The 24,115-nt window shown below is 39.4% G+C and overlaps 1 protein-coding gene across 3 annotated transcripts in view; it reads right to left on the bottom strand.

Annotated features, from left to right (window-relative positions):
- Positions 1-22,409, bottom strand: part of rassf7a (Ras association domain family member 7a) — a 36,065-nt gene extending 13,656 nt beyond the window's left edge. Inside the window, exons 1-2 of one of the 3 annotated variants that reach the window (XM_030137074.1) lie at positions 22,321-22,379; positions 16,439-16,555 (exon numbers count right to left, since the gene is read on the bottom strand). The gene's annotated coding sequence lies outside the window, so the exon portion shown is untranslated. Of the gene's footprint in view, positions 1-9,639; positions 10,033-16,438; positions 16,556-22,320 lie in introns of those variants that run through there. The other 2 variants (XM_030137075.1, XM_030137073.1) reach the window with 2 other exon arrangements.
- Between the last annotated feature and the right edge of the window lie 1,706 nt (positions 22,410-24,115).

Genomic DNA, 24,115 nt, shown 5'->3' with positions numbered 1-24,115 from the left:
CTTGATGAATAATGCATTTTTTTCAGAGCACATTAATTTAGCAAATATTTTCTCTGAGAAAAATCCCAATGCTTTTGACCGACCAACCCTTTAAAAATGTCCCACGTCCGCCTTTGTCTCCGCTACTGGCATGCTAATGACTCAGCGCAAAGGAATCAGAAACAGCATTAATAAGCTTTAGTCTTCATATTTGCATACAGGGGTCTGTTAGTGCAGCCCTCGGCATTCTCCATTATAATGATTGGCTCGTCGAAGTGTGAAATCTCAATGAGAGGGGATCAGCAGTTCATTAATACAGGGGACACCTTTGCATCCAAGTGAAGGACAAATATGGACAGAAGAACTTTATTATCTAGAAAAGCAGACTTTATGCTGAGATTCCTCACATTCTTTAGAAATTAGTGAAGCTATGTAATTGCAATGAATGTTACTGATAAATGGCAATGGTTCAAAGGTTATGGCTGTAATTTTTGTTGATATGAAGCAGGCCTCGACATGGCCACTGAATGTCTGGTCATCACCTGTGGCTGTCAGTACCACTACAGTCACACTTGGTAAAACAGCACTTAAGTGTGAAATCCCAGGCATCATAAATCACCAGCAGCACTTACACAGACAGACGGTAACCTGGACTAATCCACAGGAGAGAAGAAAATGGAGAAGGCGGAAGAGTGGGTGAGTGATCTTTATTTAATGTCAATTCTAGAAATTTCACCAACTTGCTTCCCATTCGGAAATATAGGCCAATCCTGGTACACATATCAATGAAAGTCTGCTCCCAAAAGCATGTGACCACAATCATTTACACACCTCTGACCACAATAAAGCACAACTACATTATTTATATATCCAAATAAAAGACTTACTCATACCAGGCTTGGCAGGAGTCATTCACTAGTTCCCTTCAACCCCGGAAACTGAGCGGAGGCGAGTACATTAGAGACGAGGAATTTGCTTGCGCTGACTCATGGATCCACCCACAGAGCCAGCAGCTAATAGTGAGAGTGATAATACAGGATTGCACATAGCCTGTGGAAGTCCGGGCAGAGCAGGCCTCCACAGAGGTTAGGCTCAGGATGAGTGGTTTGCCTGGCTGTAGTCTAAGCCCTACAAGCACAGGAGTTTGTATTGTTGGGGGAGCCAGGGAAGAAGACCATCAGACGGCTGATGGGCACCCATGTGTAATTATACACTCCCGACCTGACTCAGCAGTGCTTGCCAGGGAAGGAGAATATTGCTCTGTTCCCAGCAAAACTCATACGCAGCACACACACTAGATAACGTACGCATATAGTATCATATATAGAATACTGGCAGACACACAGGCAGGCTAACTGAGACATATTCAGTTTTAAAATTCAGCCAAAATAGTATGTTACCCTGCTGAAGACGGCAGACAGGCTGACTCAAACTTAATGGTGAGGCTCACTTTGGGACTAGAGCAACATGTAACTGTAAAAGTGAACCCACTAATTTAAAGGATACAATTTACACAGGGCCTGAGTGAAAATTAGAAGCCTTAAATTTACTGAGATGCTATTTATAGTAAAGTTTTTCACAGGTGCAAGTGTGGATGCATCACTCTCTCTTCCTGCATGTGTGTGAAGAGTTGAAGATGCTACAGCCTTAAGTGTCAAAAGTCTGAAGCATAACTCATTAGTAATTTAAAAGTTGCTTCCATGTCTGCTCATATCAAATATGCGCTTGTGTCATTTTGTTTCCTTTTTTTTGCCATCTGCATTATTAAAAGAGCAACTGAAAACACTACCTTGTATTATACCCAAGGAATCCTTCATTAAGACTTCAACTATGTGTAAAGGTTTAATGCATCCAAGAGGAGATGCACACTCTACACGAGGGAAAACAACCTTCTTCTATAATGAGCAGTTTTTCCCCCCATTGTTCATTAAACTAAATTTATTCTTATTGAGTTTCATACAGATGAGTTTATGAGTTTGTGTGTGATGCTGGTCACATACACTGACAACAACACTCTGTTTCACCATCTAGCATGCAGGACAACTGAAAAAAGTTTTATCCAGGTCAAATACATCCAAGTTGCTTAAGCTTGTGCATGTATAAAAGATAAACTGATACACACAACACATGACAATTAGTTAAAAAGAAATAATTCATTTAACCTCTGTAACTGTATTGGGGGTGAAAGAAGGCTATTTCAATGACTAAGACTGATGTTGGTCTTTCATCATACGTTAATCCCATGCAATCCATGATGCAATATACTCCTGCCGGTCCTTATCTGAGCTGAAGGGAATACTGCCTTTGGCATGCCCTAGGAAAAATGTGTGTGTTACTGCAAAGAAAACGAGATACAAGCAAACTCGATGCTGACACTCCATCATCTAGACACAGCTCACACTGTCACCTTACGAAATACAAAAAAGTTAAGTTCAGTGAAAGGTAAAGTATTTATGAGAGCAGGACAGAGCAGGTGCGCATTCTTGGGCAGGAATGGAATGATTATATTACTACAAAAATATGTGACTCAAAAAGAAAATATATATTGGTCTGCTGGATGGATATTTTTTCACAGATCAAAGTAAAGAGTTCCACCCAACTTCCTCCCAAGACATCACTCTGACGTTGTGAACGTTGCACGGGCAGGTCATCAACTACTTCCACGGCTATTGCTGTCTATTCCCCGCTGTTTTCGATTAGTTTCAACTTTGAAACTGAAGCCCAGAGTTCCTGACTGTGACATTCTGTGAGCAACTGCCAGGAAGTTTCAGAGAAAACCACAGGCTCCACACATTAACATGTTACTCCATGGTTAAGGTCAGCCAGCTATGCAAAACATCTCTTCTCACACCTACCCAGTATTTACCTAGGGAGTTCTAACATGCCTGGCCCTTGGAGAGAGGGACACAGGTAAACATAACCTTGGAGAGAAAGGAATGGAGAGATCACATATACGTATGTAGACCTTTAGGAGACTACTATAGGATCCTCGTGGCAGCAGATAAGATGTTCTCTTTCCATGAATCATACTCATTCAACAAAAACGATGTTGAGTGAGCCAAGATAAGGTCTCTAGTGGTGGTTGGATCAGACAAGCACGGTGGAATGTCAACAATACATCACGAAAGTAGGAACAATGTTTGACTGTGGCAAATAATGAAACTTTGTGTTTTGAACATTTTTCCCACCATTTCAAGCTAGCCTGAAGGTGAGGCCCTTCAGACATAGTTTAAATCAACAACCTCTGAATCAAGTCAAACATATCAGAACAGGTACAAATCCTTTGACTCCTGGGCTACAATAAAATATAAAAGCGCTTTATTTTATATAAGCTCAGCTCAGGCATCGAGGTTAACCAATACAGAATAATTAAAACAGCAAAAACCAAAAGCTGCGGCCTGTGGTGTAGGGGTGGGGAGAGCTTAATTTAGTGGCAAGGGAACAAACACTAACACTAATACAGAAAAAGATTGTGCAAGAAGGGCTTTAAATGGTATTAGGAATGGATATTGTTCAGTTTTTGCACTGATACTGAAAACAACACTGACTGAAATACTCTACTTTCAGAAACAGGATATTTCTGAGTTTTTTATGACAAAAAAAAATCTACAGTTCCGAGTAAAGATAAAATCCATGATACGAAAACTATGTTGTCAGGATCAATCCACATTTGAATGTGTAAAGAAAAACAGAAACTGTGAGGATATTTAACAAAAAGCAAACAAGATGATGAATCTTGTTATCGCGTTTTGTTATCCTGCCCTATATATGCCTCTTTAGAACACATGGAAGGTGGAAGGCTGTTTGTGTTGGATGTTTTTTTGTGTTTGTATGTGATGTTTGTGTTGGATCACAAGACGGAGGGTGGGCCTCACAATCTGGCTGATTTATAGTTTGATGGGGAGGTGTCACACACAACTCTCTCTCCCCTGTCATTACACTGAGGAGGAGTAACGATTACGTCTGTCAGAGGAGGGGGAGGGTGCGTGGACAGTCAAGATGAGTAAGGAAGAAGGTAGGGGGAGGCAGGACACAAATTTATAGCCGATTGCCTATATCCTGTGAGCACGTCTGGGGCCTGTGGGTATTGAGTCAGATCACCACGGCGATCTTTGGCATGGATACAAGCATACACATGAATCCATGAGTACACACGAAGACACACACCTTAATAGTGACACGGCTGCTGTTGCTGAGTTTACATATGAGAGATAAGTCAGCTAAGCCCATGGGTACAGCATTGAGGGAGGAGGGTGAAGGAGTGATGAAGAGGAGGCTCAGTAAAATACCACAAACATGTGTGTTTGTTAAAGAGGGAGGATTCAACAGCAGGCAAACACACATGGACAAAGTGGGAAATATGCTGAAATGAAGCTGAGCAAACATTTGCTTTGGTTGAATTTGGAGATATGTTGTAAGCAGTAGAGGTGAAGAACTGTTTCATATTCTGTTGGGTCATTTGCATAATCAGTAAAATGCATAATTAATAAACAGATCTTTATCTGAGACAATTAACCTGTGGAAAACTAAAGTGAAGCAGAAAATGTAAAGCTAAATAAACTGAAAATACTCAAGCACAAATTACAAACAGGGGTTAGAAATGCCTCAAATCCTACAACCTGTACTTAGTTATTCACCACCACTGCACAAGAGCGAGACCTCAGGCAGCAGCAGTCTACACGACAGAGTTTATGACAGAAGTGTGCACAAGGACCTGTTTCATGAAGCGAATCTAATGTGATAACTGGATAATGTTGCTGTCTAAAACCTGGAGCAGTCCATGCTCCACATTTAAAAGGAAGTACCCCAGCAGTAAACCTACCTGCACTTCTGGAACAACGCCCAGGTCTGAGTCAAACAGTGCACCTCAAACCTCAGTGAAGAAGGTAACATGACACTCAGAATATGTTTGTTCTCTGCTTATCTGTTTCCATCAATCTCTATGGATGCTTTGGCCTGTTTGTTACTGGTTTGTGGTAGTCATGGTAGTATACACTTGGCGCTTAATACATCCGCAAATGCCACAGTTGAATCACTCAAAAATGTTGATGATTTGTGTACATATGTAAAAAAATAAAAATAAAAAAAATTACAGAAAGCAGATGCATGTTAAAAACTTACAGATACAATTATTAAAAGTCAATGGTTCAACTAATTTTGGCATGCTCTTTTTGCCAGATGCTCAAGGCCCACCACAAATTGCAACACCAGTCTGTCACACTATAATTTACATCAACATTAACATTTGCAGTATTGTAATTCAAAACAACACAATACGTGACAAAACAATCACTAAAACTGTTTATATATGCCTTTTATTGGCTTAATAACCTATGAGTGAATTTCAATAATGTATTTTTGCTTTGGTGCCAACATTGTCAACCACAGAAATACCGGAAAGTCTGCACACGTTAACTTAATATAGGAAATATGACTTCAAGCACCAGCTGCCACCTAGCCATGAGCAACATTTGCTTCTGATGTGCTTGATCAAACACATCTATATTCAATGACAGGTCAAACTTCAAGCTTCTCAGGGTAAGGGACTAGTGTGTCAAATGCACCTGCCTCTCTCCTCTCCATCTCTGTCCGTTGATTTACTATTTCTAACCCCTGGTGCAGACATTTTCTCTTTCTTGCTAGCGTCTTGACCCCTGTCTTGGCCCTGTCCGGGGCCCTTGATTGAGGCACCATGTTATTTACTGCCCAGAGAGCTCTGTGTGCAGAGAATCAACACAGCATGGCTGGTTGAGCATGGGAACAACCTGCTGCTCATAACACACGCACACACAGTCACATGACCATCCCAGGAGGTTTGCAGAGATGTTTACCACACTACAATCACAACACATGGTAAAAATCGAGAGCCATGGACAGACACAGACGTCTATTCCTTGCCAACAGTTCTTATAGTTAGAGGGGGCCAGAAAATGTGAAGCTGTGGGTTCGCTGACTTGACAGAGCAAGCATATATTAAGTCAAAAGGAAGTTAACCCTGACAGGACATGACAGCGTTCACTCAGGTGAACTTTTTGGCCAGCTGGACTCACTTGGGAACATATCCTTAGGTGGGTTTGGCTTTATAAGGACATTCTTAGAGAGGGTGGTTTAATCTAACCTCTGACCTGCACATGCTGGATGAATGAAGGAGGACTTAGGCTATGGACTGTGTGCTGCTCAATGACCTAAACCAGACATTTTCAAAGCATTCCCTGAGATGGTTCAGCGAAGACAAAAACAAGTACAATGCCTTGCAACAAAGCATTCCCTTAAGGATGTGTTTTTCAAACTGCCAACTGGGATCAACAGAGTTTTACACTTGTTTCTGATAGATCCAGAAATTTCTTCAGTTTTATGACACATAAAAAAAACATTTTCAAGCGTTCTTAAAAGTTAAGTGCATTAGGATCTAAAAGTAGAACAGCAGTGAAATTCCTTCTTCAAATACACTCCTTCCTCTCAGTAATTATAGCCTTGCACATGACAAACTACAGGTCTGTTGTGTTTGTCTTAGCCTCTTTGGATGCAACAGGTGAAGTACGGATTGTGCGCGCTGGGCTAGATGCCAGTCTATTTACTGGTTCTGCTAGCAAGCTACATATTACACATTCTAGTACACCAAAAACACCTGGGCAGTAAAAGAGGATCTCTGACAGTACATCACTGAGAACTTGCAACCTTGTACAACAGGCAAACTGAAGTTCCCTACGTAAAAAAACAGAATGTTCTGCTTTATCCACTCCTGAGGGGAAAAAGAAAGTTTGCCACAGTAAACTTAGTGGAGATGATTTATTTAGAAGAGTACAGACGATTTGATAAATTGAAAACTGGGTTGACTTTGGATTGGAAATAGGGTGTGAGGGAAAATGAGGCAGCAGGGTGTGAGGGATGTGAATGTGATGCAAGGAGGACTGGATCAATCTTTTATCACTGCAGTGTGCTTTCATCCCTAATGGATCCGACATGAGCAGAGCACAGCACTACCTTCCGTCACATTGCACAGGCAGGGAAGGACGCTCGGAAAGAACAAGAGGGAGCAAGAGAGGTAGACAGAGCAACACATGAGGAAATAAAACATCAGCTACAAAATGAAGAGGAGGGAGTTAGAGTCCAACCATCTTCCAAAAAGTAATCACACCCTAAAAACATGCAATCATTATTTCACCAACGTGCTGTCATGTCATTTCCAATTACCCATGGCCCTGAGTGCATCTGCAGGAGTTTGGAAACACTCCTGATAAGGGTGGTGAGAAATTAAGCCACTTCACAGCATGGAGACTGACTCTGAAAATTCCCATCAAGAATCCCAAGAGATATCTTTCTGCGCTTGGATGGACCTGCTTTCCTTGCTACGCAAGTCGAATGACAGAAAAACAGACGGACGGATGCATGCATGCATTGACAACGACAGGGACAGACAGACAGGCAGGCAGACTAGTATGGTGCTCTAGAAGAGGAAGGGAGTCCATCTGTGTATTCGAGCAGTAAAAGAGCAGTAAAAATAACACTGTAGAGAACAAGGCGACTCTCAGAGGACATTCTGCTTTCTCCATGCTAAACAGGCTCCTTCGTGTGATAGAAAATAAAAAATATCTCAACAGTGGGGGAGAAAAGAAGAGGAGAGAAGGGAAGAGCTAACTAAACAAGGCTTGAGAGAAAGTTTCATTATGTGCTCATTGAGATTGCTGGTGCGACCACAGTATCCCACTATCTGAGATTCACTGCTGTGATATCTACAGCGCTTCAAAGACAGGAGACATTAAACGGAACATGATGTCAGAAATTCTCAGCCTATCGAGGAACTGAAGCATATATTGTCAGCTGAAGGTAATATAAGGTAAGTAATAACTTGTCCTGACAGATATTATATTTATTATATTATTATTATTACTACATTTGATACTACAACACCAACTTAAAAAAACAGAAAACATTCTAGTTACTGAATGTCTGCTTCACATTTATATGCTACTAACTTTCTGCATATTACACCCCTAGTATATTTTCTAAAAGTTACTTTATTGACATGACAAATATCAACAATCACATTGCAAAAAACTTGGATACTGACTTTAGGAACAAATCTTTATGCTTCTAGAGGACTGAAGTTGCTGATGGATGTTTAGTGGTTGTAGTGTTTTGGAGGATTTGACTAAAAATAAAAAAGGTGTATTTTGCATGGAATCATTGTAATATTAATATTAAAACCAGATTGTAACTTTTTACATTAAAATAAGAAAAAAAAAAAGGGAAACATATACTTATGGATAAGCTAAGCACACAGTGCTGAAGTAATCACACTGATTTTGTGTGCTATACAAAACAATCTTAAAAACAGTGAAACAATAGTGAAGTGGTTTGAACAGACCATATATGAAAATAAAATGTGGCAGAGAACTCTTGTTTCTCCTTTTGACTTGGGTTACATGCTATAGGGAAAAAACACTTAGATGCTGCACAAATATAAACAGACAAAAAACCAAAACACACACATTCTACAAACCAATCCAGCAGAAGCATGTAGAACCCTGTATGCTGTCTCAAAGGGGGTTTGATTTGTGTACTATCACCTGACTAGTACCTTTAAATAAGGGTAACAAGTACATGTACACATGACTGAACCAGCAACATGTATATGAGATAACTACTAATAATTAGTGCAAAGTTAAAGCAATAAATCATGCTCAAGACTTCATTGTATTGGATCATTCCACTGCAACCATCTGTTATACTGACAGTATCTCCCTGAAACCAAGTTCACCATGTGAAACACACAAACAAAGATAACACATGATGTATAACTGTGTACTCCCACAGTTGGTCTTGAAAAAAAAATAATCACCTCTCAGAGTGGGGTGGAAAGGGGGTTTCCAATCAATGGCTCTGATTGGAAAACAAATACAGCCTGCTAATGAGATCCAAGTTCCCCTATCTGACATATACCATGCTGAGAATATGTTAAATAAGATGCTAGCCATGCATAATGATGAGTCAGTGTTTAACTGGGCTTAGAGTGCTTTGGTGCATTAGACATGCACAGAGTTGGCAAATGAGATGTGTAGCACGATAACTGTTCAATGTGGCAAGAACATGCAGAGAAAAAGAGCTGAACTTTGTCCACGGACTCCATAAATTAATTTTTAATCCTACAGTGGTAAAAGGAGCAGCCTATGTGACGGCCGAGGTGTGTAAGAGATAGCCTGCACTTGTCTCAAGGTTCTAACGCTGTAAATACTTGCACACAAAAATGTGTATAGAACCCAGCCCTCTGACTCACTACAGGAGTTACTCCAAAAAAAAAGAGGGAAAAAAACTACATATACACAAAAGTTAAGAAGTGCATAGAGTTTTGTTTCACCCAAACAGGTTTGAGTCATCTGCCTCTTTCAGGGATACTGAGTGGTGGGTCTAGTGTCAACAGGTACATGTAAAAACACAGCTCGACTCACCAAAAACGTAACACAAGAGCCTCTTTGTCTGTCTGAGACACATAAAACATATAAGCAGACGAGTTCTTACTGAACAACAATGGCTTTCAAAACATCCACACACAATAAAGCCACAGGCACAAAACTGAGTTCACTTAGTAACTTCCCGATGTTGACGTTCAGATAACCAACACACACTTGAAGAACGTCTAAAAGAAACTCAAACACTCACCGAGCAAGAGATGACCTTGTTCTCTGATCTGTGCCTTTTATTTCCTCAGTTTGTTTTTATTCTCTCTTTCTGTCCCTGTCTGCCTGCCTCGCTCGGTGAAATCCTTTACTTCTGACAGAGCAGCAGAGCCGGTTGTGCGGCTGTAGTGTACGAGGCAGGCGAATGAGCGTGTGCGAGGAGCGTGCGAGTCGGACAGAGGCAGTCAGACGTGGTCAAGGGGAGATTTAAAGGATGCCGCGACTTCTCCTTCGCTCTGTGTTTTTGATCTGTCTTGTTGCCTTCTCCTTGCTCGCCCGCTCGCTGACTGCCTCAGGAATGCACTTCTGCTGGGTGTCCTCACCACAGCGAAGATCTGAAAGACTGAGGGCTCTCTCTCGCTTTCTCAGTCTACACCCCTCCTCCTCCTCTCGGTGTCTCTCACCCACACAGAAACACACCCTCTCAGTCATTCCATTCCATTCTCTCTCTCTTTCTCTCTTTTGCACTCTATGTTTTCCCCTCCCTCTCTTGCTGAGCTGACAGATCAGGTACCTTCCCCTTTTCAGGTAGTTGAAAGACTGCTTTCAGCTCTCTGTATCAGTTTTCTCGGTTAATCTCTCTCCTAAAATACATTCTCAAGTAATATAAGTGAATGTTCATATGAAAAACTCAGGGATGGGAGCAAAATAAAGTTGAATCATTTTGCATGCATTCATATTTGCCTATGTGTCTCTACTGTTTGCACTATCTCTAACCTGAGGCATAAGACAACCACCCTCTGGCCTCCAGTCACATGGAACAGCTGATTACACAAATGAGTCTGTCAGGTGATTTTCTTTTCCTTTTCCTGGAATGAGGTCATAGTCCAGAAGGCCAGGTGCAATGGAAGTGTGTATCCGTCTGTGTGTATATACATTTGTTTTTGACTTGGACAACGCCCTGTGGGAAAAAAGAGGGAACAGAACAGCCTAAATCTGACCACTCTAGGACACAGCACAACCTGTGTACAAAACAGAAGCCTAATCAATTGCAGCAATCTGATACAAATGACTCAACATTAAATCCATGAAATAAGGTCATTCTTAAAGTGCTCTTTGGCTCCTCCCATTCACAAATACCGCCGAGGCATGCATGACCAATGGGTTAAGCAGAATGTGTGGGAACGCGTACCCCCCCCCCCCCCCCCCAAACATCTCACCCTCTGTATGTCTCTATAAACCCAATCTCAAATTAAATCCACTATTGGCCCGTCTCAATTCTCTCTTAGTGTCCCTGAAAAACTGAAACTTAAGACCAGCCACACATACCAAACCTGATACTAAGTAGATCTTGTGAACATAAAAGTGGATTCAGAGTACAATGCATCCAGAATGCAAACTATGACAACAGTCATCTGTTTGTATTTTTGCTTTTTTTCCCAAAGGAAGTTGGACTTACTTTAGTCAATAATACTGGAGAGCATTTCCACTATTACCAACTATATGCTTCTGGAGTGCTAACAACATTCAAGTCATCATATGATATTCATTTTCAAATTAATGTTTTTGATTATAGATCCTTTACATGTTTCAAAAATGTCATGCACTAATCAGGATGTTTTTCAGCTAGAATGTAAACTTGTCAGTGTCCCAAACTACGACATCAGTTCCTAAATTGTCTGCAAACATAAAGTTTATTCAACTGCTGCAATTTATCATTTGTAACCTATACAAACATCAAAGCCAGTATCAATGAATCTACTCTTTTTTTAATTTTTCAATGTCCTACAGGAAATTCTAGGATTTATCAACAGCAGGTTGCTACAAACGCAGTTTCAGTTCTGTGTTTACTTTGCTTTTATCTGACGTCAGTTTGTATACTGAACAAACTAATGAGGACATGCAGTCACAGCGCATAACCAGTATGCACATTGTGTAATCACACTCCAAAAATAGATTTCTTGGATTAATTGACTTAATTTGATGAATTAAATCAAGCAAACAAAAAACCACAGTGAAACTATGCTGTAGCTTTTAGCTAGGCTGAGTCACAAAGGCCAGTGAAGAGTCAGTTCATATCTACTGTATGAGTTGTTTCACTGCTCTGTCTATAAAGCAAAGCTTTTGGCACATCTATGGGATGTGTTGTCTCACAAATCACTTAAACCACACTCTACAATATAAGAAGAAAGTGAAAGAGAGCCTCCTGAGGCAGTGCTTAGGTACCGAAGGCCACAGTGAAAAAAGCTTAAGGTGCCAAAGAGGAGTGACATTTTAAAAGCAGCAGAGAAGTAAGCACACTTTATGGACCCTGACAAGCTATTACCCTTCAGTGGATCACAGAACTGTCCCTCGTCAGACCAGCACTAAGTTCATTTCAGGGCTTTTTTTTGGCTGCTGGTTGGGACATGACTTAGCAAAGGTTAATAGGTAGTAGCTTGTCCTTTTTTGAGTCTAAATACATAAACAACAGGACTGGAATCAGAGTGCTGGGTGTGGGTATTGTTTTGTGATGTGGAGGATTATCAGTCCTAAAGGCTTCCAGACCTCACTGACACCTTCCAGGCATTCCTCAGGGCACCTCCCACAGCTCTATGCCTCCCTTATCCCTCCCTCCCCTGTCAAACCCCACATATCATCCCTCTTTTTCTGCGTGACTCAAACATTCTTGCAACCCCCTTGCCCGCTCCTCCTCCCACCCTCCTCTGCATTCAGCAAAGAAGCTATAGAAAACAAAGACCGTTGAAAACCTGTGCTTTCAGGAGAAATCCTCTCTCGTTTTGTACTTTTATACCACTTAGAAGGGCTGAAAATGCATTCAATTCCATGGTCAAAACAGCCTTTTGAGTGCTTTAAATCACAACATACTCATAAGTTAATACTCTATCAAGTGAAATGTGTCTCAAGGGGTTCATTGGGTATAATTCTGCTCAAAGCAGACAGGAGGATGGCTCTCAGACTGAGAAATAGACTGCCTGGGTCTGGCAGCAGTTCAATAGGTTCTGTGGAGGACAGCAAAGAGAGGGGAAGACGTGCTGATAGTGTCTTTGTTTGCCATGCAACATCAAGAATGAATAGCATTAAGTTGCTGGAAAGTCTCGCCCCTTCCCATATTCCCTGTTCAAACTCCCACCCCCTGTTCTCTATTTATTCAGCCTTTCACTAAAAACAGACTAACAGGTGGACAACAGGTTGGTTACGCTTTAAGCCTGAACGGTCAATGGAATGAGAAAAGATGGCGAGAGCACTATTTTTGGGCACCCAAACAAGTTGCAAAATCCTGAACTTCTGTTGACATCGGTTTTCATACTCATGGCTAGCAACACAGGGTAGTAATGCTCTGTTTGTGCCAAACATGCCTAAGTATAGCTTCGCCATTTCATTATGGTCAGGCAAGCGTTACAGCTCCAGAAGTGTAGCTATCCCTTGTGTATCATTATGACAGGCACGATGGCTTATGCCAGTAAAGGTAATTGCACTGTTGAGACATAAATATAGCACATCCTTCACCATGAACAGACAAAGACTTTTGTTTTCTTCCCAGAAACCTGGCTCAGATGATTCATGTTTTGGAGACAAATACATGTTGCTATATCATCTCTTCACAAATAACGGCTGTATTGAAAATACATTGGTGAGGTGAACATGAGGACAAAGACATGGCAGGAAGAAACAGTCAACCTGGACATATCCATTGCTGAAACTTCTGCAATTGCAAACTTTCCCTCAAAAAAGGTGACAAAAGTAAAGATACACAAGGTACAAATACAGCCTTTTTTCACTCCTTTCAGAGCTCACTATCCAAACACATCAGACAGTTGTGGTGGGCTTTTAGCAGTAACCAAGTTGCCAGGACTTTGGCTGCACTCCGGACCCTTTCTCCATCGTCTCCTTTTCTCCCTCCTTATATTAAAAACCAGCCCAGACTGGCTTAAGGCTATGTTTGTACTTGAACATTTGACAAAAACAGTTTTACATCACATATAATTCTTGTGTTACATTTTTGAGGCAATATATAAAAAGTAACTTTTAGAAATGAAATAATTTGAGCCTAGATCATAAACCGAAACATCATACTTCATTATTATCAAGTGCTTCTGTTCAGAGTAGCTAACTAGTGCCCTTGTAGATATATAGTCACTCTCTCTGTCTCTTGAGATAAAGCTGTACCATTAGTGTCACACTGTGTTGCTCAGCACTTCCTATCAGCAAATGGAAATGAGCTACAGAAAGCCTGAATGGTATGGGGAAAAAGTTGAGTGTTGCAGGACTGAAGGCCTCAGAATTGGAGGGAATGAAGATGATGGAACCTAAAGTCAAACCAGAACACTGGTGTGTACACAAAAACCATGTGTACTGACGTCAAAGCAAAGACACAGTGGTGTGAATTGTAATATTGGCCTGTTTCAAGGGCTGAACTGGTGAATTGTTGATGATCATGCTAATGACAAAAGCATGGGGAAGGGGACACTGGATGGGCAGGAAATGTGGGTTAGCGACAGGCGGGCAATCAGGTGGTTTGAGGTCAGGGGTCAGAGGTGAACAAAAGCTGTGTAAGCCCTACACAGAGCAAGGCAGAGGCCCGTGGATACACTAAGTGACGCCATGAGACCTGTCTGATGGTCAAACAGCTTCTGAAACTTCTCCCGCCACACGTTTCCAACATCTGACTACAAGCAGCTCCATTGGACAACATAACTTTCCGAAACTGACTAAATATATTACTTCTTTAACACGGTAACTAATAGTTTGCAATCTACTGCCTTGCCTACACAAGATAACATAGTGCAATTCATTCCCTTTCTATTGTTCCCCCTTAACATGTGGCCAATTTCTCACTCTATCTTGTAATGTCTTATGTGAACACTTGATTGAAAACATGTTCATAAAGCACATGGTCCAAAGCAGTTATTAGGTAATGTAACAAATTCTCTAAACCCGCAGGCTGTTTTCTTTTAATAATATAATGTAACATCTGTTTATCCAGTCTAACTATTTTCACATTTGTCACTCTCACTCTTCTTTCAATTCCAGCCAAACACTGTATAAAAAATACTCTATTATAGCAAGTGTCTTTGGGTAAGGGCTATCCCAACACCTGCAGAACAACAGTATTTAAAGGCTTTCACTGCACCAGGCCTGTCATCTATTCCCTTTTGTGGCTTTACTGGATCAAAGGAAAGCTGTAGCTGTGGTATAGTAAGAAAGTCTTTGTTAGCTACAATCATGAACTGTGAGCACACATGCAAACAAGAAAATATGCACGCATGCGCACACTTAAAGATGAGATGACATCAGGGTATAATAGATTATTATGCCGGTCTTAGAACGGACATTTTAGTTTCTGCACAGAATTTGATGATATATGCAAAGCGGATTCAAGTGCGAACACTTAAAGACTTGTTGAATTTTAACAAGGCCGCAGAGACTGCCATCTCCATCCTCATCAGGTGGTAGACAGTTTGAGAGTGTGCTGGAGTGGGCATGAGCCTGAGACCCAATTAATGACATATGTGTGCGTCTCTGAATATGACAGATTACTAATCAGTGCTTAGAGACAAAGGCCATATGTGTGCCAGTCTGTGCATCTCCCCCGCATATCTCCCACGTACTCCCCTCTACGTCTGCATAACCCTATCAGCAAGAATGTCAGGATTGTCGTGTCAGCAGCGGTGACATCATGGCAGCCCATCAGAAGCAAAAACAAGGCCTCAGCACCAGTTTCCTCTTGGTTACATCAGCCATGTGGATAACAGGCAACGGATCAATGACACCCACTCCATCCTTGCTTCCTGTTAACACACAAGCTTTTGAAAATATTCTCTGTAAATCTCAGAAGCCCTGCTGAGTAACCTCACAAAACATGGGCCTGAGGTCAAACGCCTGGCATGACTAGCTTGATTGTTTAGCAACAAGAATGTGGCCAGAGGGCAGGAAACAGGGTGAAGAAATTATACATAGAAAATACTTTAAATTAATCCTTTTTTTCTTTGAGCAACTTCTATGAAAGGACTTTATTAAAAACAGTCACTTCTGCCACTGACAAGCCCCCCTTTCATGTGTTACTTGAATATGCAAGGGTCAAGTGTCAGCAAACAGATGCTACTGTGTGTTGTATCTGTGCGTGTGTGTACGTGTAGAGGATCCTCCAGGTCATCAGATAAAGTGCACCTGAGGGAGGGGTGGGGAGCCCATTTTCAGTGTTGCCACAGTAACCAAATACACAGGCGACCACCTGGCTGGTGGAGCCCAAGCAGGAGACCTGAGAGGGCACCCCTTCAGGACGGTTATCAAACCAGAAAATTCACACAAAGTGGCTCCACTGCCAAACACAACCTATATTGTGTTAGCGACATAAAAAGCCAGGCAGTGCAGAGAGTCCACAGCTGTTGAATCTTTCATAGAACATAAAAAACTCAGTCTACTGAACATCTCCTACTTCAGAAAGGAAGTAACTTTTAACCTGTCCCTGTTATTACCTTTACATGGTTTTTGAATTAGTTTATCCTGTTAGACGTGTAAAAATCCTACTCAACTCAATCATCCACATTTTGTTTTTATACTATACAGTAACAAATGCATGGAGTGTGTCTTAAATGCAGGAAGTGTTTTTACAGAATCATTGGCTTCATATCACCTGGTATAATTTCCTAGTGATGCACTGCCAAAGTCACATTTCCCTAGAATGTAAATAGATGTTATTCATGGTATATGTCTTTAAACTGACATTAACACTGTCACTTTCACCACATTTACAAACAAGTTCAGTTATGAATTCAACTGAAAAGGAAAAAAAAGTGGAAAATACAGTCAACTTAAACAAGGACATTTCTTTTCCTCACCTCTAATGGACTCTGTGATGGCCTGCCTGCTGAAAAAGGAGAAGAGGGAGAGGAGGAAGACAACCCTGACCCGGTCTGTGTGTTGTCGTGCCCACGGGCTACCTGATCCAGCGCAGCCTGTGGAAGAGACGGAGCAGCAGAGAGGCAGGCTCAGAGCTATGCAGAGGGGAGGGGGGGGGCAGCTGCAGAGAAAAGTGAAGTGGTGCCGCCATTCCCTGTTACCCTGGAAACCAACGCGCTTTCAAAGAAATTGGCCAATAGCAAACACCAGCAATTGTGTTCAGACAAAAAGTCACATGACTGCCCACACACCACTCCCTATGCTCGGACTGAGGGGAGAAGGGAAAAAAAAAAAAAAAGAAGTATGGTGTTTTGAGTGTGTGTGTGGAGGGGGTTAAAGTGTAATTTAAAAAAAAAAAAAAAGGCAGCACCAAAAACAAAGATAAAATGATGAGAAAAGAGGAAAAACATTTGATGATAAGGTGGTAAAGTTGACTCACCAAGTGGAAGTGGACATATGGGAAACAGGTCAAGATTGATACAAATAAGAAGGAACAAACTATTTCCACCTTATCTTCCTCACAGTCCCATCCTCACTGTGGAGTTCTACTGAACAGGTTGGCAGCAGCCTATTTCTGTCTGCTAAGAGGAACAATGCTGAGAAGCACAGTGTGACACTAATGGTACAGCTTTATCTCCCGCTGACACACCCAAACATTACCTATCAACTTCAGTATTGAGTTATTTATATACTTTGCTAGCAAAACAGTTCCTTCCCACAACTGAGATGAATTCCTCTGAATTACTCACGTCAGTTCATCCAAAAGCCCTGATTAAGATATACCCTAAAAACTGTCAGAATTTTCACTTTTTAATTCAGCTTATGTGGCAGCTTATCCAATGGTAAAAACTTTTTTATACATAGAAAAACTGTATTTTTGGGGCAGATATTTCCAAATATAGCTGAGTTTGAAAATATCTACTGTATTGAATGGTCTTAATTATGAATTACACACAATAAAAAACATCATATCATCTGCAGACAACTCCTTTTCAGGTCAATTTTTTTTCCATCTGGCCATTGCTAACCACTAATTTGCAGTTTCCTGTTATGTCGAAACAACATGACAAAAACAAAACTAATTTGTAACATCACTGGTTCCAAACTTAAAGTTACTCATGGTTCTATTTACAAAAGCCTTAGCACTTAGCATCAGTCTTCTCGATAATGCATGCACATGAAAAATATATTTCCTGTAAACACGTCAGGATTGTAAACTAAATGACAGCATCGCTTGTGAGTATACCTAACCTCTAAACAGAATGTGGAGATGATTCCATTTATGTGGGCTACTACTCAGACTGCAATCACACATCTATCACTTTCTCTGCATTGCACTGTACACTTAAACATAATCGTCTTCCATGTAATACATTGCCTCAGTGCTGGTAAATTACCCTACTTCAGCTGCGGCAGACAGGGGCCACTCTCAGAAAAGCATTTACCAAGTAAAAAAAGGCCCAATTACTTCTCATATCATCCAAATGTGACAGGACATCTGATAAATCACAGCAACAGAAGGTGACAAAGCCGGTACAATCGAACACATGGGCAGCACTGACAAGTCTAAGCCTCCGCCATTGATTCTTTTCAGAAATGATAATGGAGATGAGTACCTGAGGATTAACTATCCTGTATCTGCTTGTCAATAGACAGAAGACACATTATAGCTTAAGGCTTACCACACATTCTTGGGATACTTGTGTAGATGGAATATGAGGCCTGAAGATTAAGTCCAAATCATAAAATTTCCAGCTTTAGGGTTTCAGAACAATACCCTACTCATGATTTCACTTGCCTTTCTAGTCTACTTAAGGCAATCTACTGTGCAATATTTGTCAAAACATCAAAAACATACTGTGGCTTTTAACAGATATATACATGATAGATCATTACCAACATCTGTTGCTTGTGAAGTGATGAAAATAAGTTAAAAGCTGTGCAGTATCCAGCTCTTGCTAATCTGATCTGTAGTGGATCAGGATTATCCCACTGTTCATGAGAGCCCATATATTAGCATAATGGCTGAGGGGTAGGGGAGGAGGTGGTGGTGGTGGGGGGGGTGATGTGAATATTTAGTGTCCGGAAGATGAAGATCGGGTGTGTACATCTGTTTGTGTTTCGGTGTGTGCACATGTGCGTTCGTCAGCCGTTTGTGTTTTCTAGTATCAAGCAGCTGGACACATGAGTCACCACAGAAGGATGTTATAGTGTGAGAAGGGAAAAGGTCAACAGCTAAACCTACCCCCTCAACTTTTTATAGGATGATCAAAACACTATGACAGCATGATTTAAAGAAAAATAAATGCAAAGCAGCCTCCTTCCTGAATCTCATTCTCAAACAGATATCACAAGAGTAATTTAAGAACAAAACTGAAAGGACACTTCAACTGCAAAAATCAATATGGCTCAACATAAATAAAGTGGGAATAAAGTGTCAAGTGCCACCAAATAGCTTTAACCGAAGTTAAACTTTTGCCATGCAAACCCTAAGATGCAGATTTTTTTACTGGTTAAATAATGAGGTGTGAAATATACAGAAAAAGGAAGAAAACATCATGCAATTGAAAAGAGGAAGCATTATAAAGAAGTATAATAATCACAGGAGGAAGTAAACAAGAGGTACATGCTAAACACATGATAAGAACAAACAAGAGGAGGCAGAGATAAACATATTTATAGCCCCTGTTAGACCTGGAATTCAGCATATATTACTGTACATATACTGTTCCTTCTGTGTTCAATACAGAGGAAATAAATACAGTTGTTTAATGTGCAAATCATAGATATATTAAAACAAGCAGATGGGGACATACTTGTAATGTAGCCTACTTTTTACATCCTGAGGTTTAGCTTTGTGTATAAACTGCTTCGTATCTTCTGCTCCCATAAAGAGTCGCCCAAATTAACTCAACTCAGCTGTCAGTTCTCACCCTTTGTTTGACGACACATCCATTAACACGTAAATCATATTTTATTGCCGATTGAATGCAAGTGTTTTTCTGCCATTGGCTACTAGTTCCAACAGCAAGCAAAGCAAACTTGTAGCTGAAAACATAAATATCATCTTTATTGTACAACCTAATAAAGGTGAGATTTATATTCTAGGTGCAGGTTGTGTTTAAAGATGGATGCAGTGACGCTACTTCCTCCCAGTGGGTAAAAATGAAACCAAAATCTTGCATTCACTAGTGCTGCCTTATTGCCTGTGTGATAGCAGTTTGGGGTCAGGGTCTGCCTTGTAGAGATGTTGGTAGATTGTAATCCATCACCATGGAGAGATCAAGGCATCTATTTCACAGTGGAAAAGGTTTATGGGGACAAAAAAAAGAAGAGTTGAGGTGGTTTTTGCTATTTTTGCAGAAGAGTAGGTAAATATGCACAGAAAAAAAATGGAAACATCTTTATGAATTTATCCTGACGTAACAAACATTTAACACAAATAAATAATCAGGTATCTTTCCAGCTGTTTACTGCATCTTCCAAGATATTCCAATAAAACAAAAAAAAATGGCTGGTCAAACAGGTGGTGTGGACTCTGGAGGAAACAAGATCCTTTCTCTGTCTCATTGGAGAAATAAGATACCACAGCCATTTTAGATGGAAAACGGGAGCAGAATGCACCACTTCTTCTACACTATTTATTACAAACATATTCAGTACAGCCTACAGCGTCACCTACTGGCAACACCACAAACCCTAAGGATGTCAAACTCATTTCTTAAAGGAGTGATATTTTACTCTTTTTTAATGGAATCATGCATTTTAAAACATTTCCCTGTGGTCTACATAAACTGTAAATGCTATGCTTGGCTCTGAATTCTTCATTAATTCAACTCCACAGGTCCATCTTCAACGCTATTTCTGAGTAATGACACCAGAAAGGCCATTTTGAGCACTGGCCCTTTAAATGCACATGAGCCACTTGGTTGTGCTCCTCTGTTCTGTTCAGCCAACAACTGAACATTTTAGGTAATCGGCTCGAAGTTTGGACATATTTTCAGTATGGACTACAACCACTGCTGCTGACAAACAATTATGGCGTACTCTGAGAAATGTCCGTCAGGAGTCTTGACCTTTTTTCTGCAAATGTCATGATGCAACTCATTATAGACATAACAAATTAAGCAGGAATTAAAACAGGTTGTAGAAATCCACTTGATTTTTGCCAAAATGAATATAAAGATAGCTTTGCAGCACCTGGAGGGTTCTAATTAAAACTTTTGGAATGATTAGGATCCCCAAATAAACAGATAAATGTACCAAAAACTAGCAAAAGTGGTTTTAGCAAAATATAATCCCTTTAAACAAATTTCTTGAGAAAAATAAGAGCAATTCTAACAATATTATTAAATTACAACTTACAGATCAAAGTGGATGCAAAAAAAAAAAGGCACAAAACATGGAGTAACCGGGAGTTTGTAACTAAAATGACTAACACCCTTGACTGTTAATATCTTAAGTGCAATTTTTGTATTTAAATTCATCCCACGGGCCAGATTGGAATCATTAGCAGGCAAAGTTTGGCCCATGGGCTGTATGTTTGAAACCTCTGGCCTTGACAAATCACTCCAAACAACTTTATAGAAATGCAAGTAATTCACATTTTCATTTTTGATATTTTTCCATAAGTTCATCTCAAATTCCCTTTGACATTTTTAAGCCATTATTACTTCACTTTTTAAGTGTCTCACAGTTTTAATGGTTCTAAATGTCTCTGTGTTCTGTGTTGTCTCTGTGTTGACTTCAAGGATTTATGTATATATGTGTGTATGTATGTACTTATTTATTTACTTTTCTAGTACGTCAATATGGGTGTGTATGTATGTGTATGTGAGGATAATAAGTGAGGTTAATTACTTACAAAAGATCCAAGGGACTTGATTTTTCATATATTATGCTGATAGGAAGCTAAAGTATAGACTGTTGTGTGGAGAAGGGGTGGGATTAAGTAAGTTATACTTCCTCCCACTCCTTTTCGAATGTGCAAATGAAGCCATATTTTGTTTTCATATATATGTATGTTATTTTCCATGATTTCTTACTATCTGGTTTATTTCTAAGGATTAAGTAAGATTACTTTTGTTTAGTTGCATATTCTAAATAAACTAAACCCAAAAAAAGAGAAAAAAAAGAATGGGGTTTACTATTTGCAAACTTAGGCCATATAGTTCATCTAAAGCCAGTATATTCTAATAATTTGATTTCCCTACATAAAACATTGTGGGGAAAAAATAACTAAAATCACATCCCGTTAGTTTGGTTCACCAGCCCATTGCCTAACAGAGCTGCTTTAAATTTATTTGCATAATTTGTGTGTTTTCATAACAAATAATGCACATTAGCAGAATTACAAGTGCAGCATTTTTAATAACTTTGTCTTGAAATTCGTGGGGATTGAAAGAACCGATTAAATCCCTAAATGACTCAAAATACTGAAGAAAACAAACAAACAAACAAAAAAAACAATCGGGACACACTTTTCACGCTGCCTACTGACCTGCTGAAGTTTGCACAAAGTTGGCTGAAGTTTGCACAAATTCGACATATAGCAGTTAAGCAATTATTAGTTTAAGCTGTTTACTACTTGATTGTGTTGGCTGTTTAGTAACATACATCCACCAAGTCGTTGAAAGCGACAGTGTGAAAAAAAAATACCCAAACTTTTTCTGCACTGTTCCGCTGCGTCAGTCTGAAACTTTAACCGTCATGAAGCTGCAGGTGCACCGCGAGACCACACTTGTTGCATCCCCAAGGCTCAAAACACAGATTTAGTGTACGTTAGTACGTTCAGGAATATAAAACAGAAAACACAACTTACAAAATAAACCGCTCAGTCGGATTCTACACAGCGGACAACCGAGTACTTCATCCTCTGGTCTTCATCGTCTAAAGTCCACTGGAGTCAAAGCATCCCGGAAATGGAAAGTGGTGAACTTCCGGTCAAAAGTTTCAAATGTAGGCTATTTATTACTTTTTTTTTTTTTTTTTTTTTTTTTTTTTTTTTTTTTGCGTTTCTAGGAGTGTTAGAGTAATTTATACGGGAGAGGATAATGGCCACTGGAAAAGAAATTAAAATTAAGGTCCTGTAGATAGATAGATAGATAGATAGATAGATAGATAGATAGATAGATAGATAGATAGATAGATAGATAGATAGATAGATAGATAGATAGATAGATAGATAGATAGATGATTATTATTATTATTATTATTATGAGAAAAAAGCAAGAATTTTGAGATTAAAGTCAGAATTCTGACTTTTTTCTCATAATAATAATAATAATAATAATAATAATAATAATAATAATGATGATAATAATAATAATAATAATAATAATAATAATAATAATAATAATAATAATAATAATAATAATAATGTATTGGACCTTAATTCTTTTTTCCAGTGGCCCTAATCCTCTTCTGTAGATTTATGAGGACATCTATGCAGGAAGAAAAAGAGAAAAAAAATGTTGATATTTATGATGATTTTATAGCAGTTTATGAAGTGTATGAACATTTTTAGCTTGAGGGTCCCTAGAGGATGCAATAAAAATTTCAGTTGTGTATAATAGACTTATAAGAGTAACTGAAATTAGATTAAAAAATGTCAAAAAAGAAAAAAAAAAAAAAAAAAAAAGCAGTCTTCAAATGTATCCATGTTGATTTCATTTTATTTATTGTCATGTGTAATTGTATAATGGTCCTGACTAAACTGATTTGATTGGTGACCACACAGAACAGGAGCTGGGGAGTGGGTGAGTGGGTGGGAGTGGTACAGTTGCAATGGTTGAGTTTTTTGTTTGTTTGTTTGTTTGGGTTTTTCTGGAAAAGAAAAATGGAATATAATTTTCGTGAATATTATGTTTATATCTATGCACACTATGTGTATGCATAGTATGGACAGTAATTCCTAATAGATATATCTTTACCCAAAAAAAGGTGCATTGTTGCAGAAATATATGCCATAAGTTGTAACACAGCCATAATGATCACTTAATGAAAAAAATTAAAATGACCAAAAAAAATTTAAAAAGGTCTGAGAGGACCCTATACATTAACCTTTTAAATGCCAGTTTGAATATGTAATGCCACTTGTTTCAGTAAAAGCCAACACAAAATATGAGATATTTTCTATACAATACATGGTGGAGGGATGCGGTATTGTTTTATATCAGACTCTCGGACATGGTTAATGATCAGCAACAACAATGATTTAATTGCAGGAGTAGTTTTTGTGCAGTGCAGGACCCTCATAGCAAAAAAAAAAAATGCTTATTAGCTTACATTGAAATTACATTTTTAATCTCACACAAAAATACTAGCGCCATGAAATCAATGCTGTCCCACTATTCATTCAAAATATTGAATTCTGTGCCTGTGTGTTTTGTTTTTATAAAAGAACAACAACAGCAGTGACATCACATATTCAAACTAGCATTTAAAGGGTTAAAATCCTGAAAAATATTGATTGCTTGGTAGTTTTGACCAGAGCTGTAGCGGTTTAAGACATTTATGCAGAAAAAGCAGAAAAAATATTGATTATATGATCATTTTGTGACAGTTTTTTGTGCATGTACATTTTTGGTTCAATGGTACTTATAAGGTTGTGAAGT

Source organism: Sphaeramia orbicularis, chromosome 6 (assembly GCF_902148855.1).
Source record: "Sphaeramia orbicularis chromosome 6, fSphaOr1.1, whole genome shotgun sequence".
Taxonomy (NCBI): Eukaryota; Metazoa; Chordata; class Actinopteri; order Kurtiformes; family Apogonidae; genus Sphaeramia; species Sphaeramia orbicularis.
This window is presented reverse-complemented; position numbering and strand designations above follow the sequence as displayed.